The following is a 19,534-nucleotide window of genomic DNA, read 5'->3' as shown; positions in this document are numbered from 1 at the left end:
CGTTTTTCCCAGCCCGCCACTGCACGTGATGCGAGGCGGTTTTATTGGCGTGTCTTCTCGAAGCAGAGATCATGCTCCCCTTATCACGGGATTCTCATCAATACGGGTGTGGGTAACCCAATTGCGCTTGTTAGTATGACTCCTCGATTTTAGGCAAGTTCCAAACGGCTACGCGAAGGACGCTTGATATTCGCCCTCTTTATAAAGGGGGCAAGGCATGTCCTTTTCTTCTCGCGCTCGATCCTTCCCTTCCCCCACCTTGGTTACAACACCCAAGGCTCGGGCTAAGTGCTTCGGACCTCCAATCATGTCCAGATCCAACCTTCAAGGCCGGTGGATGGCCTCCTCTATCACAGAGGAGGACATCAAGAAGCTAAGAGAAGCCAGGTATATGACCGCCGAAATCTCGCATAGGCTGCCTGCTCAAGGGCAGGTCATCCCCACTCCCGAACCTAACGAGAGTGTCGTATTTATTTCCTACTTCCTCCGAGGGCTACGCTTTAGTATTGATCCCTTTGTTAGAGGGCTTATGTTCTATTACGGGCTCGATTTTCACGATCTAGCTCCAGATTCTATCCTTCACATCTCGTCATTTATCGTCGTGTGTGAGGCCTTCCTCCGCATCACCCCACACTTAGGCTTATGGATCAAGACCTTCAATGTGAAGCCTAAGATGATCGATGGGCGATACGCAGAATGTGGAGGCGCCATAATAAGCAAAGGCGCCGATGCTCCATGGCCAAAGGGTTCCTTCCCGGAGATGTCCAACTTATGGCAACGAGAGTGGTTTTACATTACAGCTCCCTGAAGTACTAAGTGGGTAGCTGTCCCCGCCTTCCGTTCGGGCCCCCTGCCACAACTGGCGTCATGGGTCAACAAGGGGCTAGACTGGGGGCCAGTTAATGACGTGCCGACATTGCAAAGTCGCATCCGAGATCTCCTCAAGAGAGATGTCAGTCTTGTCAAGGTAATGCAGGTTATGCTAGTTCGTTGGGTCCTGCCATGCCAACGTCGATCTCTCCGTATGTGGGAGTTCAACCCGGAAGGACCGCGAACTATTCAGCAATTCTTTGGCGTGACACTCGAAGAGATGTATGGATTGTTCTTCGGATCACGAATAAAGCGTTCGGACACCACCGAGGATGCGGGTCTCAACTGCAACCGTCCAGATACCCACGTAAGTAATTCTGCGGCCGAACATGCTGTCTTTTTATTTGTCACAACATCATTCTGAAAAAATCGCTCTTGGCCAAGACTGGATAAGAAAGGCGAAGATGATCAGGTGTTCGGCCCCCCTTCCCGAAGGCTCACCGGATCCTGTACTAGCCAGGATGCTTGAGCACACACCTTATCAAGTGCCATCAGGGGAAGATAAAGGGAGGAACAAAGAAGCCGAAAGCGGGCCTCACGCATTACTCATCCAAACCGGGGGAATTAGTGTCTCCGCGAAGGAGGATAATCGGGGAGAAGAAACTAAAATCCCCTCTCCCCAAGGAAGGAAAAGGACCGCCTCTGAAGACTTGGAAACGAGGGTTTCCAAATGAGGGAAGAAACCTTCGCCAGGGGGGCCTGCCCCGGAGGGCATACTTACCGCATAGTGCCCGCAAGGGGGCCAGTCCTCCACCGAGCTGTAAGTGAACAAGAGTACTTTGGTAAATATATCATACTTTATCTCCGATGACAATAACAGAGACATATATCTTGCAGTTCGGCTCGTAGCCCTTCTGGATAGAGTTCGTCTTCGAGGGATCTTCTTCTGGAGATGATGGAGAGTGAAATGCCTCCCCCTGTCTCCCCGCCTCATGGGGCGGACGACCCTGAGGTGTCGTCATGGAGGATTTCTCCTGATCCGCCAAGGCCAAAAGGTAACCCTTCGGCCACCCGAAGCCCGGAGTATTCGGATCCTAAGGAGAGCAACATAAAGAATCCGGGACTGTCCGGTGCACAACCAGACGCACTGATGGGTCTTCTGGAGCAAGCGGCTATCTCAGAGGCGCATCATACTTTAATGGGTACGGTGGTTGAGAGGATTTCATCTGCCAAAAGTGGGTTGCATGAAGCTTTTACGAGCCTGCTAAGAGGCTTTGAGGTACGCAAAGTTATATATATACATATATATATATATTGTTTGACAATACCGCACACGCCAGGTGTGCCCTATACAGGTAGTATCCCCTGAGACTCTGGTTGCTGTCCAGAGGCGGCAAACAAAGGATCATAATCCCAGGTAAATATCACGCTGCTTTCATGTGCAGGCGGCTGAGGGTCTGGTGGCTGGCCGGACTAGTGAGTTTGCCGAACTGAGGCGGCAGCTTGATGCGGCAGATGCCGACATAGCGCTTGTGAACAAGCGACTTGACGAGGCACAGGGTATGTATTTTCGTGTGGTCAACAAATATTAAGAGGAGCATGATGCTAGTATCTATAGTATGTTGTGACTGCAGATGGAGCTGCCGTCGTGGAGACCCTTCAGGTGGAACTTGCCCGAGCCAAGGAACAAGCCAGGAGAAGTGATGCGGCCGCCCTAAAGGCGGTCAAAGAGTTAAGAGCCGAACAGGCTGCTCATCGCTAGAGCGAAGATAAAATAGCCAAGATGGCTATTGAGCTGAAAGATGCCGCCGGCCGGTATGAGCTTCTTGAAAAGGAAAACCAAGCGAAAGCGGCTGACCTGAAGAAAGCCATGGAAGCAGCCAAGGAAACCCGCTCCAAAATCAGAGCGGCGAAGGAGGAGCTTCGTCAAGCCGGAGATATCACGGCTGGGAAGCCCTTTTTGTTGCAGACGAAGTTTGGAGATCTGAAGTATGCCCCTCTGGATCAATTATGGAGTGCTGCAGACGCGTACTTGGACTTGGCAATGAGTGCTACTGATGCGACTGAGTTTTTCAGAGATCAGAAAGATCATGAAGTGGAAAGGTTGTTCTGGTCGCAGTTCAGTGCTCCAACGCGTCCGCTGCTGTTAAATAAACAAATGGCCGAGTGTGCCGAGCTCCATAGGTTATCTAGACTTGCCATGAGGTCTGTCGTGGATCATCTTTGGCCGAAGGGACCAAGGCCAAATAGTTATTTTGGTTTAGTGCAACAATTCCTTGATGTTGTGCCGCATATCGACGCTGTAAAGAGGTCGGCGTGCATAGAGGGTGCGCGGATGGCTCTTGCCCATGTTAAGACATACTTGGTAGAGATGGAGGCAACCGCTATTGCGACCCGAGGTCCGGCCGTAGGCCAGGTCTCGGCTGAGCACTATTTTGAAGAAGTCCTAGAAGGCGCTCGTTTAATAGAGGTTCAGTGCTCGAAGAGTATCATGTTCGAGTGACATGTGTCCCAATTGTAAAAACAATGCTATTTGGATTATAAAGGTTGTATTTATAATTTTTCCTGAAAGTATTATGATGCCTCCTGTGCGACCGTTTATGTATGTAGATAACCTGAAAGTTTGCAGTCGTCGGCTTCAGCCCCCACGCACATAATGCGGGGGTGTTCAGAAAAGCCCGTATTCACACTTGATCCAACGTCTTGGTCCATTAAGGAGGTGATAGTGCGGCGAACAAGGCAATCAGACTATATAGCTTTAACACTTTCACTTAGCCATAGGAGTTTGACGGCGGGGCTACTATATAGCCACTGGTACTTCCGTGCTCATCGAATACGGTGCGCGTACATACATGACCGAAACCGGTCCTTCATTAATGCGGAGGAATCACGAAGATTCCGATGAGTCATCGAGTGGTTGACCAGTCTCGCGCTTTATCATGACAGTCAGTTTTCGGCTTTCTCTACTGAGGTGCTCATCCAGATGAACCAGGGCACAATCGTAGCAGTTCTCCCGGTGCCACCTTAGCCGATAGAGCGGAACGTAAGGTAGCAAAACATGGGAGCTGGGCAAACCCAACTATTGACCAAAGACATGATTCGGAGCTGATGCATATAAGGCCAAACTCGCGATGTCGAACACTCCCTAAGGTATTCGGACTTTACAACATATGCTGGGCTGAGTAACGCCCTCGATAATAAACCCTGAATTTCCAGGTACATGCATTAGTCTGACATGACGAAATGTCAATAACGCCATTATCCCTCTCGGTTGTGATGAGTATCCGGAGGGTGTGAAGCAACAAGAGATAGTAAAAAAAAGGTTTACGCAGGGTCTTAATCTAAAAAGAAACCTTTGAGCGGGGCCCTGCTGCACGTCTGCGCCTGTGTCTCTGTTGTGCCGTATCCTGGAAGGGTATAGCACGATTATCATCTATAAAAGAGAAAAAACCATGTAAAAGTCTTCGTGTGGAAAATTGATTATTCTTAATGAACCATTAAAATGCAATATAAATAGGGTCAAGCTGAACTGTAGCCCTTTTTACATGTGGGAAGCCCCTAGCACCACCTATGGGGGTGTATCCATCGACCCAATCTCAGGTTTATCTGAGCTGTTACAGCTAGTGGTGCACCGGACTCGTCTAACCGTGTCCGCGGTCTTGATGATCGATCATTTATTCTGGTTAGAGAGGCCGTTCGGTGTTCGGCTGCTAGAGCCGCCGTACATTCCTCCGCACGTAAGGAGCGCTCTGTGTTTCCGCTAACTATGATGATGCCACGTGGACAGGGCATCTTAAGCTTAATATAAGCGTAATGCGGTACTGCATTAAAACGAGCGAAGGCCGTTCTTTCGAGTAGTGCATGATAGCCGCTTCGGAATGGAGCGATGTCGAAGGTTAATTCTTCGCTTTGGAAGTTGTCGGGAGAACCAGATACAACCTCTAGTACTATAGAGCCCGTGCAGCGGGCCTCTAGGCTTGGTATTACTCCTTTAAAGGTAGTATTGCTTTGGCTGATTCTTGTCGGGTCTATCCCCATTTTGCGGACGGTGCCCTGATATATCAGATTAAGACTACTGCTGCCGTCCATAAGGACTCGGGTGAGATGGTATCCGTCAATTATTGGGTCTAGTACCAAGGCAGCCGATCCTCCGCGCCGGATACTAGTCGGGTGATCCCTGTGATCAAAAGTGATCGGGCAGGCCGACCAAGGGTTGGACTTGGGGGTGACGGGCTCCACGGCGCATACGTCTCAGAGTGTGTGTTTGCTCTTCCTCTTTGGTATGTGAGTTACGTAAATCATGTTCACTGTTTTGACCTCTGGTGGGAATTTTTTCTGTCCCCTAGTGTTCGCCTAGCGAGGCATGCTCGTCTTCACTTGGTGTCTCCCTCCCCTTGAGTTCGGTGTTTCGCTTGCCGGCCTGCTTGAAGACCCAATATTCTCTGTTGGTGTGATTTGTAGGTTTGTTGGGGGTGCCATGAATCTGACATAATCTGTCTAGAATCTTGTTTAGGTTGGACGGTCCATCTCTGCTGCCTTTAAATGGCTTTTTCCATTGACCGGGTCGAGAGCCCCTGAATCCGGCGTTTACCGCTGTGTTGTCTGGGTTGTCTTCATTGTTTCGATGCTTGCTTTTATTGCGTCATGGTTTCCCATTGCCATCCCTGACTTCAGTTGTGCCTGGGTCGCTGGTGCCGCTACGGGCCAGCCAACTGTCTTCACCCGCGCAAAAGCGGGTCATAAGGCTTGTTAGGGCTGCCATTGTCCTCGGTTTTTCCTGGCCGAGGTGTCTGGCGAGCCATTCGTCCCGGACACTGTGTTTGAAAGCCGCTAAGGCTTCGGCATCCGGGTAGTCGACGATCTGATTCTTCTTAGTGAGAAATCTGTTCCAAAGCTTTCCTGCTAACTCTCTGTGCTGTTGAATTATATGACTTAAATCATCTGCATCCGGAGGTCGGACATAGGTCCCTTGAAAATTATCCCTAAAGGCGTCCTCAAGCTCTTCCCAACTTCCAATTGAGTTTTCAGGGAGGCTTTTCAACCAGTGCCGAGCTGGTCCTTTCAACTTGAGGGGTAGGTATTTGATGGCGGGGAGATCATCTCCACGAGCCATGTGGATGTGAAGGATAAAATCCTCAATCCAGACCCCAGGGTCTGTCGTTCCGTCATATGCCTCTATGTTCACGGGTTTGGATCCTTCTGGAAATTCATGATCCACCACCTCATCGGTGAAGCATAGGGGGTGCACGGCACCCCTGTGTTTGGATGTGTCATGGCATTCTTCCGACGGTTGTAGTGTTCGGTTTTCATTCTGAGCTGTTATTCGGTCAGTATAGTTATTTGGGCGGCCATGATTCTGTGCCGGAGCGCTCTTCCTAGATCCGTAGATGGACCTGGTCATACCGCCTTTTTTGTGTAGCTCTTCACATAAATCGTGTGCTGACTTGTGTGTGACATCGTTAGCCGCCCTGTCGTGGCCACGGGGTGGTCGGTCCGGCTGATCGGCCATTTTATGAATGGGCTCTAAAGCCTCGTCATCGAATTCAGGCAGCAGCTTGCGCTTTGGATAGCTCTTTGTGTGGCGACTATCGCCATACTTTTCTTCCGTGTCAAGCACTTTATTCCATCTGCTGTTGAGCGTATTCTGCGCGGCCTTAAGCCTTTGCTTCTGCTTCTTCAGACTCCTCGCGGTGGCAATAAGCCTTCTATGGAGGTTCTCTTGTTCCAAGTGTCTTTCCGGGATGATGTGTGCATCGTCGTCTGGACTGTTCTCGTCTCCGGAGACAGCTTGATGAGCTTTACCCTCGGCGTCGCCGTGATCGGACAACAGTTCTGTACTATGTTTGTCGTCCGCTGGCTCATCCTGCTCCATCGCCGGGTCCATGTGGTCGTCGTTTCCTTTGGAGTCGACCGGGGTATTATTCTTTCTTGCGCTGTTATCGCTGTTTTTGCCGAGGCGGGACTTGGAGCGGCGCCTACGTCGTCGCTTTAGTTGCTTCTCGAGGGAGCTATCCTTCGCTGCTTCCTCCCGTTCCTCGTCGTTATTTTCTTTGGGTGTATCCACCATGTATATATCATGTGATGAATTGGCTGTCCAGCGCCCTGTGGGCGGTGGTTCCTGTTCCTCTCCTGCATCGTCGTCCATACCGTCGATGTCTTCGGAGTCGAAATCAAGCATGTCGGTTAAGTCATCGACAGTGGCTATTAAGTGGGTGGTGGGTGGGGAACGAATTTCTTCGTCGTCCGCTTCCCACTCAAGCCGGGCGTAGTTCGGCCAAGGGTCTCCTGACAAGGAGAGAGACCTTAATGAATTTAGCATGTCGCCCAGGGGCGATGTGCTGAAAGATATCCGCGGAGGAAACTCCATGATCGGTGCCCAATCAGATTCGATAGTCACGGACGCAGGCGGTTCGGAGCCCGTGGCCGGGGACGAATCCAAGTGTTCGGCAACACAGGTCTCATAGGAGGTGAAGTCAGTATTCGACTCTATCGCCACTGAGTGTGCGGCCTCCATGGCGGGGTCCATCCGCCCGTCCTCGAATGGCGCGATCTGCTCCGGATCAAGGGCCAGAGTGGCCACAGGTGTGATCTCCCGAACATCGTCCGACGGTAGAGCTAAGTCAGTCTCATCGTGACTGTGCGGCGCACCTGACGTGGGCTCGAATCCGTCAAAGATCAAGTCTCCGCGGATGTCGGCAGTATAGTTCAAGCTTCCAAACCTGACCTGATGGCCAGGGGCGTAGCTCTCGATCTGCTCCAGGTAGCCAAGCGAGTTGGCCCGCAGTACGAAGCCGCCGAATACGAAGATCTGTCCGGGGAGAAAAACCTCACCCTGGATCGCATCGTTGCCGATGATCGAAGGAGCCATCAAGCCTTTATCATGATGGCAAAGTGGAACTCTCAATGAAAGCACCAATGTCGGTGTCAAAACCAGCGGATCTCGGGTAGGGGGTCCCGAACTATGCATCTAAGGCGGATGGTAACAGGAGGCGGGGGACACAATGTTTACCCAGGTTCGGGCCCTCTCGATGGAGGTAATACCCTACTTCCTGCTTGATTGATCTTGATGATATGAGTATTACAAGAGTTGATCTACCACGAGATCGTAGAGGCTAAACCCTAGAAGCTAGCCTATGATTTGTTGTCCTACGGACTAAACCCTCCGGTTTATATAGACACTGGAGGGGCTAGGGTTACACATAGTCGGTTACATGGGAGGAGATCTACATATATGAATTGCCAAGCTTGCCTTCCATGCAAAGGAGAGTCCCACCCGGACACGGGACGAAGTCTTCAATCTTGTGTCTTCAAAGTCCAACAGTCCAGCCAAAGTATATAGTCTGGCTGTCCGAGGACCCCCTAATCCAGGACTCCCTCAGCCGCCCCCCTCTAGATGCATCTAGGGGGGCCGGCCCCCTCTCCCTTGCCCCTATATATAGTGGGGGTGGGAGAGCAGCCGTACCCTTCCCCTGGCGCAGCCCTCCCCCTCTCCAACACCTCCTCCTCCGTAGCGCTTGGCGAAGCTCTGCTGGAGAACCACGAGCTCCATCACCACCAAGCCGTCGTGCTGTCGGAGTTCTCCCTCAACTTCTCCTCTCCCCTTGCTGGATCAAGAAGGAGGAGGCATCCCCGGGCTGTACGTGTGTTGAACACGGAGGCCCCGTTGTTCGACGCTGAGATCGGGATAGACCGCGATCTGAATCGCTGCGTGTACGACTCCACCAACCGCATTCTTGCAATGCTTCCGCTTAGCGATCTTAGGGTATGAAGATGCACTACCTCTCTCTCGTTGCTAGCATCTCCTAGATTGATCTTGGTGACACGTAGGAAATTTTTTGAATTATTTCTACTTTAGCCAACATCATAATCATACAGGCTAGACAATTAGGGTATTACCTCCATCAAGAGGGCCCGAACCTGGGTAAGCATCGTGTCCCTTGTCTCCTGTTACCATCGATCCTTAGACGCACAGTTCGGGACCCCCTACCCGAGATCTGCTGGCTTTGACACCGACAGAGAGTGTGTCCACATACCCTCGTAGACCGAAAGTGGAAGCATTTGACAACGCGGTTGATGTAGTCGAACTTCTTCTCGTTCCGACCGATCAAGCACCAAATGTACGGCACCTCCGAGTTCTGCACACGTTCAACTCGATGATGTCCCTCGAACTCTTGATCCAGCAAAGTGTCGAGGGAGAGTTTCATCAGCATGATGGCGTGGTGACAGTGATGGTGAAGTGATCTGTGCAGGGCTTCGCCTAAGCACTACGACAATATGACCGTAGGCGTAAACTATGGAGGGGGCGTCGCACACGGCTAGGAATCAATATTGTGTGTTCTAGCGGTGCCCCCTCATATATATAGGTTGGAGGGGAGGAGAGAAAGCCAAGGGGGTGCCCCAAATAGGAGGAATCCTACTTGGGCACCTCCCAATTCGGCCTCCCCCCTTCCATATTCATCCAGAGGGGAAAGGAAGGAGGAGGGAGGAGAGAAGGAAGGGGAGGCCAAATCCCTGCCCCTTCCTTTCCCTCTTCTCCTCTTTCCTTCCCCCTTATTTTGGCCTACATGGGCCGCACTAGCCCCCTAGGGGCTGGTATGTCCCCTTCTTGGCCCATTAGGCCCATGTAGTTGCCGGGGGGATGCCCGGAACCCCTTCTGGTGACCCGATATGTACTCAGTACCCCCAGAAAACTTCCGATGTCCAAATATCATCGTCCTATGTATGAATCTTTGCCTCTTGACCATTTAGAGACTCCTCGTTATGTCTGTGATCTCATCCGGGACTCCGAACAACATCCTGTCACCAAATCACATAACTCATATAATACAAAATCGTCATTGAACATTAAGAGTGTGAACCCTACCGGTTCGAGAATGTAGACATGATCGAGACACCTCTCCAGTCAATAACCAACAACAGAACCTGGATGCTCATATTGGTTCCCACATATTCTACGAAGCTCTTTATCGGTCGTACCATAATGACAACATGTGTTATTCCCTTTGTCATCGGTATGTTACTTGCCCGAGATTCGATCGTCGGTATCTTCATACATAGTTCAATCTCGTTACCGGCAAGTCTCTTTACTCGCTCCGTAATGCATCATCCCGTAACTAACTCATTAGTCACATTGCTTGCAAGTCTTATTATGATGTGCATTACCGAGAGGGCCCAGAGATACCTCTCTGATACTCGGAGTGACAAATCCTAATCTCGATCTATACCAACCCAACAAACACCTTCGGAGATACCTGTAGAGCATATTTATAATCACCCACTTACGTTGTGACATTTGATAACACACAAGGTATTCCTCCGGTATCCGGGAGTTGCATAATCTCATAGTCAAAGGAATATGTATTATGACATGAAGAAAGCAATAGCAATAAAACTTAACAATCATTATGCTAAGCTAATGGATGGGTCTTGTCCATCACATCATTCTCCTACTGATGTGATATCGTTCATAAAATGACAACACATGTCTATGGTTAGGAAACTTAACCATCTTCGATTAACGATCTAGTCTAGTAGAGGCTTACTAGGGACACAGTGTTTTGTCTATGTATCCACACATGTATCAAGTTTCCGGTTAATACAATTATAGCATGAATAATAAACATTTATCATGATATAAGGAAATATAAATAATAACTTTATTATTGCCTCTAGGTAATACTTCCTTCAGCTGGTGGGTCCCAACTGTCAGGGGGGAGGAAACATTATTTTTCCGTGCAAAAAGGAGGCAGTTGCATGCGTGCGTCCCCACCGTCAGCCTCTCCACTTACAGTCATCTTCTGATGACTCTCGCTTGTTGACCACGTCGCGCCGAGCGCACTAAGGCGGTGGACGACGGTGAGGCCCTAGATGGGAACGACCTAGAGATGGGGAAGACACGGCAGTGGTGCCGCAGACGGACAGGAGTGCGAGACTTGACTAGTTTGGGTGTGAGCTGGGGACACGGCAGTGGTGCCACGTCCCCATTTGTATGTTATGTTAGAATTTATAGCCCATTTACAGTATTTTTTTTTGAAATACATGGATTTGCTGGGCTGGGTTATCATATTGGGCTAGACGGAGAAATGTTATAAAAACATAAACACGTGGTTGCATGTCTATTACTGCATTGGTCAGTAAAATATTAGCAAGCTTATGTTCATCAGGAATTAACTTGCAAGCTCATTGTTAAACAATAATAATTATTATTTTGTGAGAACTTATCATTTATGAAATAAAATAATATTTTAATTTGATGAGTTAATAAGATATGGGGTATTATTATCTTTTAGGCTAGACATGGGACAGTTGAGTTGGTTCTAGGGAAAAGTAGTGGGAGAAAAATCAGATTACCTCAAGAAAGAAAGTGGGAGAAAAATTAGAAATAGGATTAATAAAAAAGAAAGTGGTAAGGTCTATACAGAGGTTGGACGAAGGACAGGTCAAATGGGAACCTTAGGTTGTTTAACATATATATATATATATATATATATATATATAATAAAATATAAATATACATACTATTATAGAAGGAAAACATAGGAAAGGAAAAACCACACTGAAAAGATGATACACCTGTTAGATCCCCATAATCATGTTGTGGGCCGCGGATGTCCTAAGAAAAGAAACCTACACTGGGCGGCCACGGCCCAGTTGATACCTACTGGACCTTAAAAAAAGGAAACTCGGCAGGCCAGTGTACATACACTAGTAAGATGCCCGTGTTCCATGGCCTTCTGGATGTGGTGGGAAAGAGATAAGGCTGATTGTGAGAGACAAGGATTTTATTGTAAATATGAAAACAAGTGTCGGACATCTTTTTGCAAAACTACAGCAGTTTTCTTTGTATGCGTCAGATCTAGATCCGAAGGCTACTGGTGAAAGATGGCAGGCACACCATCATCACCAACTCAGATTTTTATAGGACTAGAGATAGAGAATAGAGATAAGCAAATAGCCACTCAAAAAATAAAAGGCAAACAAGTTAATGGGTTATTAGACGAAATACTTCAGATAAAACAGATAATTACACATAGGATAATGCATGAAACAAACAGATGATAAAGGCGCTTACACAAACAAACTACACCATCTTGATCTTCCTCGCACGCTTGACAATGACGCTACGGCTGACCGTGTACTCCCCGGTTACGGGAAGCAGACATGCCCTCATGTCCAAGATCCACCTGTACTTGTGGTAGCATACGTATGCGTCCTTGGCTGCGTAGGTGATGTAGGCTAGATTCAGAGGTACATCCCACGTGTCAGGTCTGTCCTATCAATGTGTTCCTCCATGTTGGCTTAGCCAGGGTCGATGATGGTCGTGGCGAGGTCAACCACGGAGTCCTTCTCCTGCCCGTTGCTGATGATCATGTGTTGCTTCTGGATGTCAACGAGCTTTTTGCACCAGATAGCCGAATCGTAAAACACAGTGGCATTCTTCCTACTCTCCACCGTAGCGAAGGTGCAGTCGGCGGTGCCGATGAAATGTGCGAATGCTCTAGAACCTCTGATGGCCCTACAATAATGGTAGACGAGAACCTCGTCCCGCACACATACCTAGGCGACGGCGATCCGCTGGTCCCTGCCAAGAGATGGATGGATGGGCACAAGGTCTAGTCCCGCGACCTTGTGCTTATCCTCCTGCAGGTACTGCTTGAACTTGGCGAGGCAGAGCTTCACCGAGTCTGGATCATTGGTGTACATCACATTCAACTTTGTGCTGCCATGGGTCTAAATGGCGAACTGAATGGTGAACTTCTTGCTGAAGTTTATATCCAGCAGGCTCACCCCTTGGAATGCCATTGGAGTCTCTTTGCATGCAGAGTTGATGTGGCGGTTCTCGTTTTGTAGGGATCGGGGGCAGGGGGAAGATGAAGACGATGGAGAGATATGGAGAGCGGAGGGCTCCTTATTTACACTGGGGATCGGTGTGTAGTGGAGTACTGGGGGCGGTAGCAACAGTTAATTTTTCCAATCTTGGGGAACTGCAATCACTAGTGAACGTAGTGGGTATGCGGCGATAATAGTTAGTTTTTCAACTCTTGGGAACTACAATCGCAAGTAAACGTAGTGGGTACAGGTGGCAGCAGTTATACACCTACTACCCCTCCTCCCTCGCCCGCTATACGCCCGGAAGAACACGCCTCCTCGACTCATTCAAACGCCTCCATTAAACTGGCCTGGAAGCCAAGAAACCTATTCTGGCCACACGTCCGTTCTCAGCGGGTAACTTTACTTAAATTTTATTCGCTTTACTCAAATTTAATTCTTAAAACAAGCAAAGAATTGGCTCGTTTTATCAGTGCAATAGGATCAACATGCAAACAATTAGAATTATTATTCTCAAGATGCACACGATCAGCTCATTTGCCGCACTTTCGCAATTACAATACTACCAAGTTTGAACAACTTGTTATGGTTGTTGTCCTCTGCATCATCATGCTGTATTTCCTAACTTGCAAGATTCACAACCAACCCATAAGATTCAAATAATAAGTACAATAAAGATGCCTACACATCTGAATGATTCACAGGTCACAGCCAATAGTTACTGTACATCTAAAATGTTGTCAATATGTGAACAAATAAATAAATATCGATTGATTCTTCGTGTAAGCAATTTGATTCAAAGATTTGCTGAAACATTGAAACCAGTCCTGTTTACGGCCATCCATGTCAAACATTGGCAGATAAAATGTTCTCCATCATTGGTGGCACTCGGGGCCTTTGGCTAAAGTGAAACTCAGGTTCAAATCCATGTTGGCTAGTCGTGTCATACAACCCAAGACCATCCCAATATCTGTAGTTGAGTATTCTTGTCAGCACTGATAAAGAAAGAGCATGATTACTATAATAGTGGCACTAGTTCAAGCAACCCCTCGACACCGGCGATCCCCGACTCGACATTGACCACGGCATTCTTCGCATGGATACCTCGACCACGGCTACACCACCCTACGCTCTCGGCTACCTCGACATCGGCACAAAGGGCTACCGCCTTGCTTGAGAAACCTCGTCGGGTTTCACTCCAGCCACGACTTTCGCGATACATCGACCGTTACGACTGTGTGGGGGGTGTCTGTTGGCTTACCTTCGGATTCTTCTCCAGTCTCACTGTCTGCGTCGCTACTATTGTGACTAGGGGGGATGTTGAGTATATTGATTAACTAGGAAACATAGGATATAGGATATACTAGGAATTATTCCAGCTTGTCTTGTACTTCAAGTTGATCGTGTACTCCTATATATAAATGCTCACGAGACTCAAGCAATAAACATTATATTCCACCAAATACCTTTCTATCCCTTCTAACAGGGATAGCACAGGTGCAATAAGAAAGAAAAACAGTGGACTTTTGCACAATACTGCAATTCATATACAAACGGTATTTGCTTCAGAAAGGTCCTACATAAAAACCCCGGCTATCTTTGCTCTCAGAACTGGAGGATATTACACATGAGTTTGTATCTCTTGCTCTTTCCCAACATAATTTGTCCCATTTCAGAAACCTATGACGATGCACATGCTACGATTACCAATCATCAATTGAACAATTCATGGACAGCACGAAGTCAACGCAGGATGATAAGTGGACGGATACAAAAGAGGATGTGCACAAAACTGCTTATGCTAGACCTCACGGACCTTCCATGACCAACGGATGAAGCACAGGGGACACACAGAGCAATACAAATCAATGGAGAGAGACAGATCCAAGAATTGGACATGGATGGAGCAGCCTTATCTGTTTGCGTCAAAGAGAAGAGCTGTGTCGGTTGAACCACATCTGTAATGCAAGAGAAAGAAGAGTCTGTGAATACTAGGGAGGATAAAGACAGGTACAGGTAAGGCTGCAAGAATGAAGGCGCAAGGAGCGCCCGACTTTATAATCTAAAGCCCATCAACGGAACCAAATGAGATCAACTTGTGCCTCAACAAAACAATGAAAGATTACCACATATAGAAAATAGGGAGGGATGGTAATTGTATTGCCAATGAGTTAGCAAGACTGACCCCTTTGTCAGGGAGGATAGCTTCTAGAATCCTTTTGTTCTCTCGGAAATTGAAGTTCAAAAGCCCTTCTGACCATGTCCATCTGTGTTCACTGACTTCTTTTTTTTCTTTGAGGGGACATGATGGATTTCACTCAATACAAAAGGCACAGTTTGTCAAGCAAATGTTGTTGCACAAACAAAGAAGATCATCAGAAGAACAAAGGGGGGAGGGGTCAATTTCAAAGGCTTTAAGAAGGCCAAATTCTCTAGAGACTACAATTGATAGTGTTCCTGACGAATGCAATTATTTCATACCCCTGACAGTTGATCTAAAGAAGCATAAGCCGTAACTACATGACTGTTCAACACAGCCAGAGCAGGAATAATTGGTGCAATTAGAAAGAAAGCCAGTGGAGTTTTGTACAGAAAACGTAATTTGCTTCAGAAATACCCTACATCAAAAGAACTATCTTTGCTCTCAGAACTGGAGAATATATTCCAGCAGCACAGGGTACACAAATAAAGGACACATTTACTTTTAGACAAGACTTGAAGGAAAGCACTGTGAGATAGCATTTGTGAGATCTCCATCCTTACTGGTGGTGATAAGATTTGGAAAAAGTTTTAGATTATAAATTTGATACCAATAGGCAAAACATTTTATGGGCCAAGAATAATTTTGGTTCCCCTTTCTGGAAAGGATAGACCTGGGTCATATCAGCTCAGCATCTAGACATTTTTATTGCTGGCATGTTGGTGATGGAAAATCTAATAGCTTTTGGCATGATCAGTGGATTAGTGATTGCTCTTTGAAAACCAGATTTGGGAGTTATATTATATCTGTTATCAGCAACATATTTCTCTTGTAGTTCTGCCCAGGCTTGGCATGGTGTGAATTTGAGATTAACCTTCCATATATGTGTTGACATGAGATTATTGTCTATGTGGAATGACCTCCTTTCTTTCTTTCTTTCTTTTTTTGACGGGGAATGACCTCCTTTTTTGATTAAAACTGTTTCCTTTTCCAAGACCGTCGACAAGCTTCCAAGATGATCTACCAATTAACCCTTCAAGATCTTTTTGGAGAGGATGATGGAGAGGTTCGGTTTTGCGGCAGAGTGGGTACAAATGATCATGAGATGTGTGACGTCCGCGAGGTTTTCAGTGAAGCTCAATGGTGGGATATCGCACACCTTTTTACCCTCTAGAGGCCTCAGGCAGGGTGACCCTTTGTCACCATACTTATTTTTGTTTTGTGTGGAAGGTTTCTCTGCATTGATCAAAAACGCACAACGGCTTGGCGACATAAAAGGGATATCTTTTGGGAGCACTGGCCCCATAGTAACCCATCTGCTTTTTGCGGACGATAGTATTGTGTTTCTAGAAGGCTCTGAGAGCAACTTTCAAGTGCTCAAATCCATCCTGCATGACTATGAAGTGGCCTCTGGACAGAAAGTAAATATGCAAAAATCTTCTATTTACTTTGAGAAGGGTAGTACCAATGAGAAAAAGGAACAATTGAAGGAGGTCATTGGTATCTAATCCGAAGCGTTAAGTGAAAAATATTTGGGCCTACCAACGGTGGTGGGAAAAGCCAAAGATGGGACGTTTAAATACGTTCGAGAAAGTGCTAAAGGAAAGGTTACAGGATGGAAAGGGCAAGGTTTGTCTAAAAAGGCCAGGGAGGTGCTGGTCAAGTCACGGCTCCAATCAACCCCAACTTTACCATGAGTTGCTTCCAACTCACCAAGAAAATGTGCGGGAATCTGACATCTATCTCTTCAAACTTTTGGTGGGGTGAAGCAAATGGTGAAAAAAAAGGTTCATTGGATTGCATGGAAGAAAATGTGTGTTAGCAAGCAAGATGGAGGTATGGGCTTTCATGACATGGAGGCATTTAATCAAGCTTTGCTTGCAAAGCAGGCGTGGAGGATCCTACAAGTCCCCTCCTCTCTCTGCTCAAGGGTACTCAAGGCTAGATATTTTGCCGATGGTTCTATACTTAGTGCAACCTGTCCGAATGGTGCCTCATTCACTTTCAGAAGTATCTTGTATGGACGAGATTTGCTACTTGATGGTTTAGTTTGGAGAGTAGGTGATGGCTCATCTATCTGAATTCATCATGATAACTGGATACCGCGCAAAGGATACCTTCGGCCACTGGGCCAGGTATATGTGCAAGGTATGACACGTGTTAGCGATTTATTGAATGAGGAGGGTGATGCATGGGATAAAGCTAAATTGGTGACCATGTTTTCCCCAGATGATATCCAGGATATTCTTCAAATTTGTGTGGGTGGACAGGGCTCTGTAGATTTCCCTGCTTGGAACTTTACAAAAAATGGTGAATTTACTGTAAAGCATGCATATCATCTATGTATGGAGAAGAAAAGGGCAAGAGTTGGACAGCCAGGCTCTTCGTCATCCACCACGACCCACCAAGGTTGGCTCTCTCTGTGGGGATCCAAAGCTCCTGGGAAAGCGCTGATCCATGTTTGGAGATTGATCAAGAATGGCCTGGCGGTGGGCTCGGAACTTCTACGGCGACATATCAAGGCGGGCGTTTTTTGCCTTGCATGTGGGAGAGAAGAAACGCTATATCATCGGTTTTGGGCCTGTTATCATTCGGCAATGTTTTGGAAGGAGCTGGGCTCGGCATTGGGTGTAAGGGTGGCAATCCCACCTGTATCTATGAGCACCCAGAGTTCGCTCGCGAAGTGGATGTTACAGTGGCTGTCAGAGGCGTCGGACGAGGAAAAGTCAATGATGATCCAGGGCATCTACGCACTATGGTTAGCACGGAATGAAACACGCGAAGGAAAGAAGATTGAGGAGCCGGAGCAGATTGCAAAAGCGGTGGTCATGTGACTAGAGGAGTGGCAAAGAGTAATGGGTGGCCATGGTTCAGTTGCAAGTAGCCAGCTGAAGGATACTTGGAAACCCCCGGAGCATGGTTGGCTGAAGGCCAATGTAGATGGAGCTATGGTGCGGTCAGGGATGGGAGGTGGAGGGGGTGTGATCTTTATAGATGAACATGGAGTTTTCAGAGGTGCAACGTCGGTGTTTTTCCCGGATACATGCAGCGCGGAGGTGGCTGAACTGCTTGCATGCAGACGAGCAGTTCAGGAAGCTGTTCAGAAGGGAGTGCAGAAGTTGCACCTTGAAATGGACTGCCAGACTGTTGTTGGGATGCTAAACGAAAAGAAGCGGAATTTATCAGCTATGGGTCAAATTGTAGAGGAAGTGAAATCAATGTGCAGTTCGCTTGCTGAGTGCAAGATCACCTGGGTGAGGAGAACAGCGAATAGAGCTGCCCATGGGCTGGCTAAACTAGGAATAAGTAATATGGTTTCGATGTTTTGGGACCTTGTTCCCCCTGATTGTATTCTAAGTATTGTTTCAGATGAGATCCTTTCATTAGTTTAATAAAGTGAGAAGTGAATTTCAAAAAAAAAATTAACCCTTCAAGATGAAGTTTTAAGACCACGCATTTCTCTTGACGAGGCCAAGCTTGGAAAGGAGAAAATAGAAGAGCTGCCACGGTCCTTTTTTGAATATACTGTGAAGACTGAAGATTCAATGTAAGGACTCTAGAGGCAGAATTTTAGGCGGCTGATTCACTTACCACAAACTAACAAATTGAATAATACAGTGCTGGGAGTAAAAGATATTGACAACATAAGAATATTGATGGAAGCTGTTAAATCCATTCAGAAAACCACAAGGAAAACTTGGAATCGAAATAGTATAAATCATTGATCATGAGAGACATCATATAATGGAAGAGATTTCTTGACTGAGAATTCAACTCCAACAAATGGCAACCCTCAGAGATCGAACAAACTGCCACTGCGAAATCCCCCTCGGTGTCACACCAAAGCTGAAAAAAATATGCGTAATCAGTAAGTTAGTGCATCAACCTGAACGAAGGACCCACGCATTCGTGTAAGCCGGCACTACTCAACAACCTCCTCGTCGCCGTCGCCAGTCCTGGCCGCCGACACCGATCCCTACCGGCGCCTCCCGTGCCGCGCACTGGCAGGTGGGGCAGGAGTTGCGCACATCGAGCCACCGGAAGGATGCAGGAGCCACACAGCTGTCATGGTTTCCGAAGACTTGGAGAAGACCGCCGGGGCTCGCCGTTTCTGGCCGCGGATGAGGAAGCCCCGCGGTGGCGCGTTGCCGGGAGCAGCGGGGATACCCTCAAAAGGAGTGGATAAAGGATAATACCACAGTCTCCTTCGAGAGGTCGAATTGGGGACCAGGCAGAGCGCTGGCCGAGGGGTCGCCGTCGCCGTCGCCGGCGAGGCTTGGTCAAAATCGGGAAATAGGGTCAAAGAGAAAAAGATCGGCCATCCCTGCTAGGTCCACATGTTAGTGATGTCCCCAATATTTTATATATTTGCTCGCTCCCATTCCCATGAGGCACAAGGCCCCATCCCCCGGGTTCCAGTCCAACCAGCACAGCTCAGCTTCACGCGCCCACTGTTCCCCTCCTCGCCTCTTCCTCCCCGCCGCCACACAGGCTCATCCTCCCCGCCGCCACACAGCCGAGGAGCTAGGTTTTGGCCATCACTCCGGCGATCAAAGCCAAGGTAAGTCTTTTTATACGCATCGGCACTGGATTTTTTATCCAAAAGGACCCTCTGGCCAACAGAATTGCCAAAAAAGACCACATGTCAAAAACATTGACAAAAAGGACCCCCTCAGCGGTGGCGGCAGGCGCGGC

At 47.8% G+C, this 19,534-nt stretch overlaps 1 long non-coding RNA gene across 1 annotated transcript; it reads right to left on the bottom strand.

The window, feature by feature from the left end:
* Positions 1-18,475: 18,475 nt before the first annotated feature.
* Positions 18,476-19,151, bottom strand: LOC119310454. The gene is made up of 2 exons (XR_005150714.1): positions 18,774-19,151; positions 18,476-18,685 (listed from the first exon to the last, which is right to left on the bottom strand). It is a non-coding gene; the product is annotated as an uncharacterized LOC119310454 (long non-coding RNA).
* Positions 19,152-19,534: the final 383 nt, after the last annotated feature.

This window comes from Triticum dicoccoides, chromosome 1A (genome assembly GCF_002162155.2).
Source record: "Triticum dicoccoides isolate Atlit2015 ecotype Zavitan chromosome 1A, WEW_v2.0, whole genome shotgun sequence".
Lineage (NCBI taxonomy): Eukaryota > Viridiplantae > Streptophyta > Magnoliopsida > Poales > Poaceae > Triticum > Triticum dicoccoides.
Note: the sequence above shows the minus strand (reverse complement) of the source record. Positions and strands in the feature narration are given on the sequence as shown.